The 12,960-nt window shown below is 44.2% G+C and overlaps 1 protein-coding gene across 1 annotated transcript in view; it reads right to left on the bottom strand.

Annotated features, from left to right (window-relative positions):
* Nucleotides 1-12,960, bottom strand: part of Vtcn1 (V-set domain containing T cell activation inhibitor 1) — a 53,615-nt gene that overhangs the window by 30,801 nt on the left and 9,854 nt on the right. The window lies entirely within an intron of this gene.

Genomic DNA, 12,960 nt, shown 5'->3' with positions numbered 1-12,960 from the left:
AGGTGATGTTAGTATGCATGACATTTGACTGATATTTATTTATGTGTTCTCTGTTCTCTCTAGCTCCCCCCAAGAATCACAGCACAGTATCGTGGGGCATTCCGGTGCACAGGCCCCACGATTGCATTGTGACTTGCCTTCCAACATCACAGATCTAGGGAGGGAGACATGACCAGGAAACAGATTTCCAACAACTATCTGAATGATGGATAGTGGTGGCCCAGAATATTGTGCTGAAAAGATTTCAAGGTAGCCTCAGGGCTCCCAGGGAAGGGTTCCAGCCATGATAAATGTGAGCATGTAGGCTCACGTGACACCTTATGGATGTCAGCTGTGGGTTAGCAAAAAGATAAACAGTGCCTTAACTGGCTTTAACTAAAAACTGCTAGAATCTTAGGCTAATTTAAAACAAAAGTAGCACTGGTGTGATGGCAATGCCCACCAACACTCTTTGTGAACATTTTGGGCACACACTGAGATTTCTGATTGGCACACATAGTTAGAATGGGGTTTCCCAACCTTGACACCAATATGGATTACTTGGGCTGGATGAGTTTCTGTTGCTGGGGGCAACAATTCTGTGCATGGTGGAGTATTTGTAGCCAGCTTCCCTGGCTTCTCTCTTTTAGTCCTTAACCTTTGTTGTGGGATATTTGTACACTGTGTGAAGATATATTGCTGTTATTGGTGTAATAAAGAGCTGAATGGCCAATAGCAGGGCAGGAGGTGTAGATGGGACTTCCGGGCAAAGAGAGGAAGTAGGAGATGAATCTTGGTGCATGAAAGACTCCATGGAGAGACAGAATGAGTCGGACACACAGAATGGGAGAAAGGTGAAAGCCACATGGTAGAACATAGGTTAGTAAAAATATGGTTTAATTTAAGTTATAAGAGCTAGTTAGGAACAAGCCTGAGCTATAGGCTGAGCTTTCATAATAAAAAGTCTCCATGTCATTATTTGGGAGCCGGCTGGCGGGACAGAAAAAAACTTGTAACAAATCTTTGCCCTCTTGGTAGCCAGAGGCCTGTCACATACATGGCCCCATTAGAACACACGTCTTCTGAAGAACCACTGAAGGACTCAAACTGATTAAATTTAAAGGAAAGTAAATACAAGCTGTGATCGTTTTAATACTTGAAAGATGCCATATGGGCTTGTTCTCCATGACCCTGGCAGAAACGCAGCCCCGGAGTGCAAGTTCTGGGGAGTTGGATTTAGACTCATTATTCAGAGCTCTCTGGCATTGGCCTGAGATGGCAGCTCCCTCAGCACTAGACGAACATGCAGAGGTCGGGGGAGGGTAAGCCCTGGGGCAGACATGGATGACAAACCGTTTGTAACATCAGATAAAAGACAGAAAATTTGGAATCCTTTTAGATTGTTATGTGGTTCTGTGATTTGATAGTCCTGGAACAATTTGTTCTGACCTTGTCTTTGCCAGTCATATATTCTTTACGTACCTCCCCTTCCTGTTATGACAGTGACAACTGATACTTCATTCAGCCCCCCCCCCCCCAACTGTGTGAGACAGGAAGCTAGCTGAGGCCGAATGTGGAGTAACCCCCTGAGGATTCTTGCTTGGGAAATCAGAGCAAGGTTAGACTCTGGTCGAAGACACCACCACCATTAGTCTTAATTATTGTATTGTGTTTGATGTAAATCTAGTCTTCTGCACACACTTGCCAGCCTCGTGCTCTGCGCAATTGTAACCGACGGAGGGATGCCCGGGTGTACACAGATTGAAAACAATGTTCATCCCCCTTGGCAGGTTATCTTTTGTCTGGGACTGTGAAAGAAAAGCCGAAAAGGGAATATCAAACGGAAAATTCCAGAATATTAATAAACCGATACCTTTTTCTAGACAATATTTGAATTGGCAGTGGAGCTGTTCTTCTTGGTAGCCCAGGTCCGTTTTCAACTGTCCCCTGATTGCTGTGAAGCACACATTAGCACACATGCCATTGTCCTGGTAGTTTCTACCACGGGACCAGAGCCAGACAAAAGGCAATGCAAGGCTGATTACTAGTCCTTCCTGTATTTCCTGTTCTCAACGCAGAGAAGAAAAAAAAAAAAAATTCCAGAAGATTCCTTCAGCAATACAACTGATTCCATTGTGTTTAAAAACAAACATTCCAAATATTTTATGACTCTCCCTTGAAGAAGGACCTGTACTGTTAGGAAGGCCAGGTAGCCCATCAGCAATCTATGCCGTGTAAACCCAAACAGCCTCCTAATTGTAAGTTCTTCAGACTGGGGGTTAGGAGAGAGGTGCTCACACCACACCCCCAGACAGTTTAGGGTTGCCTGTGAACAAGCACCCCCTTCTCCTGGCTGACTGGAGTCCTGGAGGGCCTTCTGTTTACTCATAGTCCCTGGCATGTTGCCTTGCTCTCTTCATCTCATCCCTCTGGCTCAGCCATGGATGGAGGTAGGAATGTGGCTCGACCATGGATGGAGGTAGGAACGTTGCTTGACCATGGATGGAGGTAGGAACGTTGCTTGACCATGGATGGAGGTAGGAGCGTGGCTCAGCCATGGATGGAGGTAGGAGCGTGGCTCAGCCATGGATGGAGGTAGGAGTCAGGGATATCATGGCTGGAACTGAAGAAACAGGGAGAGGGTGCTGCTGTCCTTCTCCTACATCAACTCTTCAAGAGAAGCTAGTTTTCTTCCTAACCAAGGCTCCCCAAGAGCAGGGGGCTTAGAGTTGAGCCACAACGATGTCATCCTATACCCACATCCACACGAAGCACTCCTTCTACAGGGTTGTTATGAGCGGCCAAATAAACAGCTTAAGCTTTCTAAAGTTTAAATGTTAGCTGTTATCACTAAGCTGTAAAATTAATATTTATTTTTGTCCCTTCTCGCTATCTCTGAGTTCAAACTGAGGTTAGAGTTTAAGACCATCTCAAAGTGCCCCAAGCTAGTTTTCTCGCCTTTCTCTCCCTGGAACCCTGTGTTCTCACCAAACTGGTTTGCTCATTGTCTGCCTTTGTTCTCTGCTTAGAGTAGCCATCAATCCAAAAGCCACCTAAAACCCCTGGAAGTCTCTCCCAGCCTCAGGCACCGGCCCTAGCTGCCCTCCCTTCTCATTCCTTCATGAATTTAGGTTGTGAAGGAGAAGGAGAGGTGGACCTCAGAAGCCTAGACCTGTGAGAGGTGGACGACGGGACAGGTACCAGGGTACCACTAGTGCACAGGGGTGGAGCTAGGAGAGAAGGGAAGGACAGGGCAGTCCGTCACTCATCAAGGCTGTAAGTCCCTGTGATCTGGGTCTCAGACCGACATACGGCCCCATAGAGGTTACCTTTGCCAACCCCCTAAAGCCACAGTGGATCTTTTGACTTCTCATTCCTCTTCTTGCCTCCTGGGAACCCAGGCCTGTCGCTGAAAAAGACACAGAAGCACTCGGACAGGTCACCTCTCAGAGAACCTCGCCCTGGGGTCAGATTGATGTTGGCTCATTAATAAAGCTCACAACAAAGCCCAGCTGTCTCCCTTGGAGCTTTTCTCTGCCAGGTTACACCCCTGTCTTAGGGGTCCGGCTCCTCCATGCTCTGAAATAGGGCATGATTTCAGGTTCTGTATGTTCTGAGGCTCCTGTCATTCATTCTGTCAGGCATACCAGACTGTCCTCCCTGAAAACAGACGCTTATATGCTGGGAGTCAACAGGGCATTTATTACTCAGTCTTCTCAAAGGAAGTCTTCCTAGTGCTCACCCTTACCTGCTGGGACCTACATTCTCATATTTGAGAACTGGGCACAGTCCTGCAGATACGGCCTTGTAAAGCTTATGAGAATCCGGGTGTAAAATCAGCTGCCAGACCCATCCCATGAAGGCCTGGCCTACTGGAGCTACCGTCACCACAGGCAGACCTGTGTCCTTGAGTATAGAGGAAGCCCTCTATACTCTGGGACTTCTGTAGCTAGAGTTTTCCTGCCTGGCCCACAGTCAGGACAAATCTCTGTCACCCACCAGTCCCACAGCCACTCAGACCCAACCAAGTAAACACAGAGAATTATATTGGTTACAAACTGTATGGCCGTGGCAGGCTTCTTGCTAACTGTTCTTACAGCTTAAATTAATCCATTTCTATTAATCTATACCTTGCCACATGGCTCGTGGCTTACTGGCATCTTCACATGCTGTTTCTCATCGTGGCGGCTGGCAGTGTCTCTCTGCCTCAGCCTTCTACTTCCCAGCTTTATTCTCCTCCTTGTCCCGCCTATACTTCCTGCCTAGCCACTGGCCAATCAGTGATTTATTTACTGACCAATCAGCAACACACTTGACAAACAGACCATCCCAAAGCAGACTTCCCTTGTTATTTTTGCTTGATCACTTCAAGAACTGTCCTGAGACCCAAGACAGGGAGACACTTCCTGCCCTAGGAGCAGCAGTCATCTTAAGTTGACCCGTTCCATGGGCCTGGGCATCTGTAACAAATACATAGAAGTTTCTCTGAGCCTCCAGGATGGGACCTTGTCTCTCCCTCTTCCCTGGGGCCAGGTTAACCCATAGCCTCCCTCATGATTTCAGGTTTTGCCACTGTCCTTTTCCTCTTATCCAGGCTAACTTCTGGGACTTAGCTTTCTCCTACAAAGTCCTCCTTGTAGGAACTCCATGTCTGACATCATATGCCAGAAGTCTCTGTATCTACTTATGATCCTCCCATATCTACCTCCAAATTCCACTTCTGATTTTTGGGGCCGCCCTGATCTACTGCAGCCAGAATCCTGGCATAGACCCAGGCATGGGTTACTGAGCTATCATGAAATTAAAATTTCTCTTTTTTCCTGTTTAAAATGTCTGTACTTTCAAATATTTTGCTTTTATCTTAAAAAAGAATATGATGTGAATATAAAAATATTTATTTGACTATAGAAAGAGGAGACTGTATATCGGCCCTAAATGTTTACAAAGTTCACCTATATATATAAATTCAAGAGTTTCCATAGATCGTGGATTCTTTATTCCATTTCCCTCCATTTTGGGCTCCCTACCTCTATTCCCCAAGCATTCCAAATTACTTTGGACCATTTAATATGCCTGGCTGTTTCTTGCCCCGTGCCCTTGTTCATGCTGATATACAGGTTCATGGAGCATGGCATTTAATAATTTACATGTGATTTTATAATGCTTGTTAAGTAAAGGTTCTGCCTTGCAGACAGTTTCCTTCAGAGTGTCTAACACACGGTTTCTTAAGCACACTGGATTAATAAATATTCATACTGTGCTACTATGGGAAGCAAAACCATTCTGAACTTTTGGAGCCATTTATGGTAGAAATTATCACTTGTCTTTCTCTATAAAGGAAAACTGTGGTTCTTAAGATGGTGATGTGAAATCTTGCTGGTGTTATGAACTATAACAAAATGTTCTGGAACTTTGGAATAAGAGATCCCAGGTTGGCTAAGATCAAGAATGGATCCTGGAGAAGGAGCTAATCATAGTGGTGGGTGATGACTTGTTAAACCTGAGTCCTCTTGGACATTTTCCTCTGGAAATGAGGCCCCAAATAAAGTTTTCCCTGTAAGAGAAAAGGAACATTGTAGGAGATGCAAGCCAAGTTTTCAGTAGTAAGGAGAACTAAATAGCCCTTAAAAAAAAAAAAATCAACCGTCACTAAAATGCACTCAGAATGCTGAATTGAAAAACCAACCTAGAATGCTGAATTGAAAAACCAACCTAAACCACACGTGCATAAATTTGAGTTCTTGGTTTTGCTGGAAAGAGGAGACAAAGGATAAAGCAAAAGCATGAGTTCAGACAAGTGAGAGGTGGTGGCCATCCATGGATTCCAGCATGTTTGAAACGTACAGAACGCCAGAGACAAAGTTCAGGGCCCTGACTGGAGACTTACATGATCGAGAATCCCTTCCCCAAATGCAACGACCCCGTTTGAGACAGGCCTTTCTGATGCCTCCAGTCCCAAAGAATCGTAAAGCAACAATTAGCTGTAAGGGCCTGGTTGGCAACACTCCAATGCTCAACAGGAGCAAAAGTAAATGTTCTCTGAAGAAATGCACTGTGTAGCCCAGACCTCGAAGAATTTCAGCTGACAAAATTCTCACAAGTAGAAGTTCATAATATTTTTTTAAGTCAGAAAATATACAAGGAAAACATTACTATTAGTAGTGTTGATAGAAACAATCAAATTTTAAATCAAAAGGCTTTGGATATAGAAATCATTAGTTAAAGAATATGAAATAACATGCCTATGCAGCATGTTAAAATAAGCAAACAAACAAACAAACACCAACTGCCAAATAGATTTAGGGGAAAATATTAACAGATATATAATAATAATAATAATAATAATAATAATAATAATAATAATAAACCAAGTAATTAGCTGGATCTCTGTGAGTTAGAGGCCAGCCTGGTCTACAAGTGGGTTCCAGGACAGCTAGGGCTACACAGAGAAACCCTGTCTTGAAAAACCAAAAATATCAACAAACCAACAATAGTAACACTAGCATGGGCTAGTTTCATGTCTACTTGAGACAGGCTAGAGTCATCTGAAAGGAGGGAACCTCAACTGAGAAAATGCCTCCATAAGATCTGGCAATTAATGATTGATGGGTAAGGACCATTGTGTGGGGGGCCACCCCTGGGCAGGTTGTCCTAGGTTCTATAAGAAAGCAGGCTGAGCAAGTTAGTAAGCAGCACCCTTCCATAGCCTCTGCATCAGCTCCTGCTTCAAGGTTCCTGCCCTGTTTGAGTTCCTGTCCTGACTTCCTTCAGTGATGAACAGTGATGTGGAAGTGTAAGCTGAGTTAAACTCTTTCCTCCCCAAGTTGCTTTGGCCATGGTGTTTCATCAGAGCAATGGTAACTCTGATTAAGACGTTTTACTTCTGACGCGAGGCTAAGGCCACAGCAAGAGCTAGGACAGTTGTGGATCTGAAATATGCGCACTTCAAGGCCTGAGTGGTGGAGGGGGGGATTAGAGGAGGAAACTCTTCCAGAGACACTTAGAGGCAGGTTCCACTAGGGTCTGAGAACTAGGCCTGGAAACACAGCCTCTCCAAATTTCCCTTAGTCTAGAAGCCAATTGGCTTTGCTTCTCACAACCCAGAGAGAGAATAGAAATGAGTTTGAGCTGGTAGTTTTGCATTTGTGACGCTTCTCAGTTTCTTTCCCTCTTTAGACAGGCATCTTACTTGAAACAAGGACAGAAAAAAGACACTTTCATCTTTCGGTCCAATACAACAGTTCGGGCAGACATTGATCGGAAACACTCAGGAAAGCTCCATGTCTGGAGCAGACAGACCGGGGCTTCAGAAGAGAGGTTGGAATGACATTGACCGGAGACACTCGGGAAAGCTCCATGTCTGGAGCAGACAGACCGGGGCTTCAGAAGAGAGGTTGGAATGACAGGGGCTGGTGGTCCTTTTCTATGTAGGCAACCCTCCAACTAGCTCATGAAAGTCAATCCCAGCCTTCTGGCAGAAGTTTCCACAGACTGCTATCAAAATCAAAGTCTAGTGGGGTTGGGAATACCCACACCAGGGCCAAAAGCGGCATCGCTGCTTGCATGGAATTGGGCTTCACTGCTCTGGACAGTGGTCCCCAGTTAAAGGCACCGCTTATGCCCCAAACTGAAAAGAGCAGGGCTTGTAGGTGTGAGTCATCAAGAGAGATATAGTCTAGACTCATTTCTGGGTCATGTCATTGAAGGGACACAAAGATGGGGTAGCTGACGTGAGAATAAGCTTGTTAAATGTGAGGCGCGTAGTCCCCCTGTCTGAGGGCTCAGTGTGTACTGTAGATTGTGCCTGTCTGGACGGATGACTGAGACAGCTCCAGGACTCAGCAGCAACTTCGACCAATGCCTTAACTGTAGGCCACTCTTTCCTTCTTCCCTGGCTCACTGTTATTTGGAGAACAAGCATGTTCTCAGGCCTTTTCACTGTTTCCTTTTCTGTTTCATAACGCTACATTTTATGTTGGAATTGGAGACTAAGAATATGAAATGGACTATTTATTATAAAGCACGTGTAGGGAGTGGAGACTGGGTCGAAAACGTCTGGGAAATGAAGATAGAGATAATGTGGCCAGGGCCTCTCCTCATCACAGATGCCCTTCACCAATGCTTAAGAAGTCGAGAACCGTGTAGTGGGGCATGTCTGAACCATGGAGACCCAGACCGGCCCTGTTTTAGGATCCCTTAGGGCAGACCAGACAGGTTTACTATTTTCACATTTGCCTGCTAGGATTTTTTGAGCCACTTCTCAGACTCTTTCAAAGGAGCTTTAGGAGGTGGAGAGATGGCTCAGTGGTTAAAGTATGTGGTACTGTTACACAGGACCCAAGTCTGGTACCCATCATCCATGCTGGGCAGCTCACAGCCTCCTGTAATCCCAGCTCCAGGGCATCTGATGCCCTCTTCTGGATTTCACATGGACCAGCAGTCACAAGTGCACATAACCTCATACAGACATACACATAAACTAATAATTAAACTAAAATAAGCCCTTTTTTTTCAGTTTTTTTTCCTAGTCACTTTAACCAGTTAAGGGGGATAGCTGCCACTCTGTAATTTGATTGTTTTTTTTCCCCCAGGTATTTAGTAATCGTCGTTCCCAGTAGCACCCCACAGCTAAGACCCAGCCTCCTTTCTCCTGTGCATGTTTCCTCCCTCTAGGCAGTTTGTGAGGGAAGCCAGTGGGAACGTGTCTGTGTCCTCACAGAAACACCCAGTATACTTCTCTAGATGGACATTTTCATGCTGTGTTAAAGTGATTTGTTCTTGCATTTGAGTCTCCTCTAATCTCAGGGGTTTTTCAGGAGCAAGAACTGTATCTTTTTACTTTTGTGCAATAAGGTGTTAAATTTAAATCTTGAACCAGAGTTCCAATATACAATAGATGCTGCATGCCAAAGAGGCACTGGTTCATTACACAGAGCTTAAAAGGGAATCTTTGACTCACTTCCATAATTCTCAGCCACATCCCTCAGACAAAGGATATAAAAAGGGCTCAGAGCAGGGAGAGATTAGTGAACATATTTCTTTGGAGAATCTTTTTGTTTTGTTTTTTCCTTCACTGTGAGAACATCCTTCTCTTTCCCAAACATACAGATATGTGCTTTAATGAGTGCGTAAATCAAATCATACTTTATAAAACGAATGTGACCTAGAACGAATGAGAGAGGAGAGACAGAGAGACAGAGAGCAAAGACAGACAGAGGGAACAGAGATCTCCACCTGCGAAGTCAATGCTGTCTTACGAAGCAAGGCACATGGGTTTTCCTGGCAGGATGCACAGCCCAGAACTGTGCGGCCTGCTCACCAACAAGGCACCTGGGAATGGGGGGCTAAAGAACTGAGTCATGCTGAGGTGGACGTTCAAGAAATTAGGGGCTGAGGTGACAGCGGGCAACTAAAGAAGTCAAATTTTTATAAGTAGTCTGACTCACGCAGACATCTGGAAATGTGGAACTGAGCTAGCCTTCCACTACAGGATCAAATTACGTCCATGAGATAGCTAAACTCAATGACACTCCATCCTTTTACTTCTGGTAACAACATCTCCTCAAAAAAAGGAAGAAAGGAAGAAAGGAAAAGAGAAAAAACCCACCTTGGAAAGGATTGATTTAAACAGTTAACTAAATATATGCTGGCATTTAAAGTCAGCTTTTGTGCCAGAACTATTGCTCAATGGTAGACGCTAGCCTAGCATATGTGTAGGCCATGAGCTTGCTCTCTAGTCCCGCCCCCTCATAAAGAGATGTTTTTCTAGATCCACATAACTTGTCTTATTGTAGCCACGTAAACTCCAGATGTCTTGTGACCCAGTTGTTGACATTCAGTCAATCAAATGAGCATTAATCACTGAGTGTGACAGCCTGTGCTTGTGACCCCAGCACTTGAAAAGCCAAGGTAGAGTTACAAGTTCAAGGCCAGCCGGGGAGACATAAAGAGTTTCAGGCCAAGCACTTACTTAACAAGACCCCATCTCAAAAACAAAGCAAAAAGAATAAATCTCAACATAGCAGAAAACTGTACGTGAAACCAGGGAACAGCTAGGAAAATACTCAAAGGAATTATATGGGCAATGCATAGCAAACCTCCCTTTAAAACATTCCTCTTTCTCAACTTCTATCTCTATAACATTTTTCCTCCCTGAAACTCCTCTCCTCACAACTCTCTGAAGACTCTTTCTGCTCTTTTCCCTCTTAGTATCCCCTGCTGTCTATTTTCTGTCCTGTCTCTCACAGTCTATTTAGACTTCTCTGTGTGGCTTTCTCTGAAGGGTTCGTCACTGTGAGTCGGAGCATGGGGAGTTGGTAGACAGAAGGGCTGGGAGTATCTTTTCTACTGTTACCCCAGACCTGGCTAAGGGCAGCATCAGATGTTAGGGAAGATATCAATGATCCCAGAGCCCTGCAAGTCTTTTGCCACTTTGTAGTAACTTTTATTCTTTGGTTGATAATAAAGAAATGAGAAAAAATAGCTGTCTTTGGTTTTGTTCCCAGTTGAAGTATTGACTATGATGTTTTATCTCATTAGCCATTGATACCCAGGTGAATGAGGAATACCTTGCTAAGAGCATGGTAGAGTGGTAAACTAGAGAAAGGAGACTGAGTAATTGATATCAGCAAAGTGGTAGAATGGGAAGGTCCTCATATTCTCCAACAGCAACACTAACTTGATAGTCATTGTGGACAACGATGCCTATTGTGGAATATTTACTTAACTATGCAAAGATGTGTTTATATTTGTTTAACTTGATAAAGATGTGTTGCATTTATTTATGTTGTGAAGTATTTGTTTAACTATGTAAAGATGTGTTGCATTTGTTTAATTATGTAAAGATGTGATGCTGTTTTACCTTGCCTGCCTAAGGCACCTGATTGGTCTAATAAAAGGCTGAACTAGTAGCAAGGGAGGAGGTATAAGCAGAACTTCTAGACAGGGAGAGTAATCAGGAGGAGTTTAGAAGAAAGAAAAGGAGATGCCAGGGAGACAGCAGGGACCAGCCAGCCAGACACAGAGGAAACAGGAACATAGGGCATACAGAATGAAAGAAAGGTAAAAAGCTCCGAGGCAAATGTAGATGAATAGAAACAGGTTAAATTAAAGAGCTAGTGGGACAAGCCTAAACTAAGGCCGAGCATTCATAATTAATAATATATCTCTGTGTCTTTATTTGGGAGCTGGTTGGTGGCCTAAAGAAAATTCCAACTACGGATGCCTCTATAGGAGTTTTGACCTAAGTAGGAGAACAAAAGGCTGTAACTATCAGGAAGAGGGCTGGTCCCACCACAACCCAGAAACACCTACCTCATACATGCAAAATGTATGTAATGTAAAACTTAATGTAAAACCCGAAAGCCTAAAATGACAGAAAACAATACAGAGAAAAAAATCCCAGATGTTTTAGTGATGATTATTAAACATATGATGCAAAAAGCAAAACTAAGCAAATGGGACTACCTCAAACTAAAGAAAATTTCTGTATCATGAAGGAAGCAACAAAATAAAGAGAAAACCCACAGGAAGGAAGAAGTATTTGCTAATTATATACCTGATAAGGGTTAATGTCCAAAACACATAAAGAACTTACACAAGTCAGTAGCAACCCCCCCCAATAACCTACTTCTGATAGGCAAAGAAGCCGAATGATCAACAGGTGTATGAAAGGTGTCCAGTCATAATCCTCATGGAAGTACCCTACCTCATCCCCTGCCTTTTGAGACAAGATCTGTCTTGTAGCATATGCTGGCCTTGATGTCAGTATCTCTTGCCTCAGCCTCCTGAATACTGGACTTATAGGTGTGAGCCTCCATGCCTGGCTGAAATACAAATCTAGACCTCAGTGAGCTAGTTCCTCCACTTCTTAGGAAAGCCTTTATCAGACAGACAAAGAGTCAAAAGCACTAACAAGGGTATGGAGAAAGTGGGACCCCTGTCCATTGTTGATGGCGATGTGCATTGACTGCTCCAGCCATTGTGGGAAGCTGCATGGAAAGTCCTCCCAAATCACCAATGCAACTACCCTATAATCCGTCAACCACACATCTGAGCATGAACCCAAAGGAAGCCATAGCATCTTGAGAAGGCGCCTGTATAGCCACACCCATTGTGATGCTATTCGGAAGAGCTCCCACACAGAAACACTGAGTGTTCATCAACAGTTTAATGCATGAAGACGTTGGCGCACAAAACCACCATGGAGTATTACTCAATCTTAAGAAGAAGGAAAACCTACCGTTTGTGACAAGAATGAACCTGGAAGACATTATCCTAGGTGAAATAATATAGACAAAGAAAGACAAGTAATAGAAGCTCAGCTACATGTGAAATCTTAGAAGCAGAGAGGTGGTGGGGACCACCAGGGGCTAGTGGTAGGTGAATGGGGAGATATTGATCATAGGTTGTCAGCTTTTACATACGAAGTGGATGTGTTCTAGGGACCTGATACACAGTTATAGCTAATGTTATCAGACATTCAAAACCTGATGAGAGAGTAGATAATGTTTTCATCTCACACACACACAGAGCATGCGCATAGGCACATGCACACATAAAGATACTCTCACACACCTATAAACATACACACACACACATATATACACATATTCACCTGTCTACACAGGCATACACACAAACAAAACTGCTAGCTGGAGTGAAAGATGGACTAGTTAACTCTACACAATGTCATTTCACAGTGAATATCAAATAACCCTATGCATCTTAAATACAGGCTCTGTCCTCGTCCCTATGCCTCAACAGAGCTCTGCTGCAGAGGAGAGGAGGGGAAGAAGGCTAAGAATCAAGCAGGAAAGTCTCTAATGCTGTAAAATGTGGGGCCATCAGATGCTGCCCTCCCCATCCTACACACCTCCCCTTAAGTTAGTCCAGGTTTGACATCTCAGACTGGATCGGAGGCATCACCTCTCAAACTCAGGCTCCCCGGGGGCCGTTAGGACAGTGTGCCAGGTCAGCGGT

The sequence above is a fragment of the Peromyscus eremicus genome, chromosome 6, assembly GCF_949786415.1.
Source record: "Peromyscus eremicus chromosome 6, PerEre_H2_v1, whole genome shotgun sequence".
NCBI lineage: Eukaryota > Metazoa > Chordata > Mammalia > Rodentia > Cricetidae > Peromyscus > Peromyscus eremicus.
This window is presented reverse-complemented; position numbering and strand designations above follow the sequence as displayed.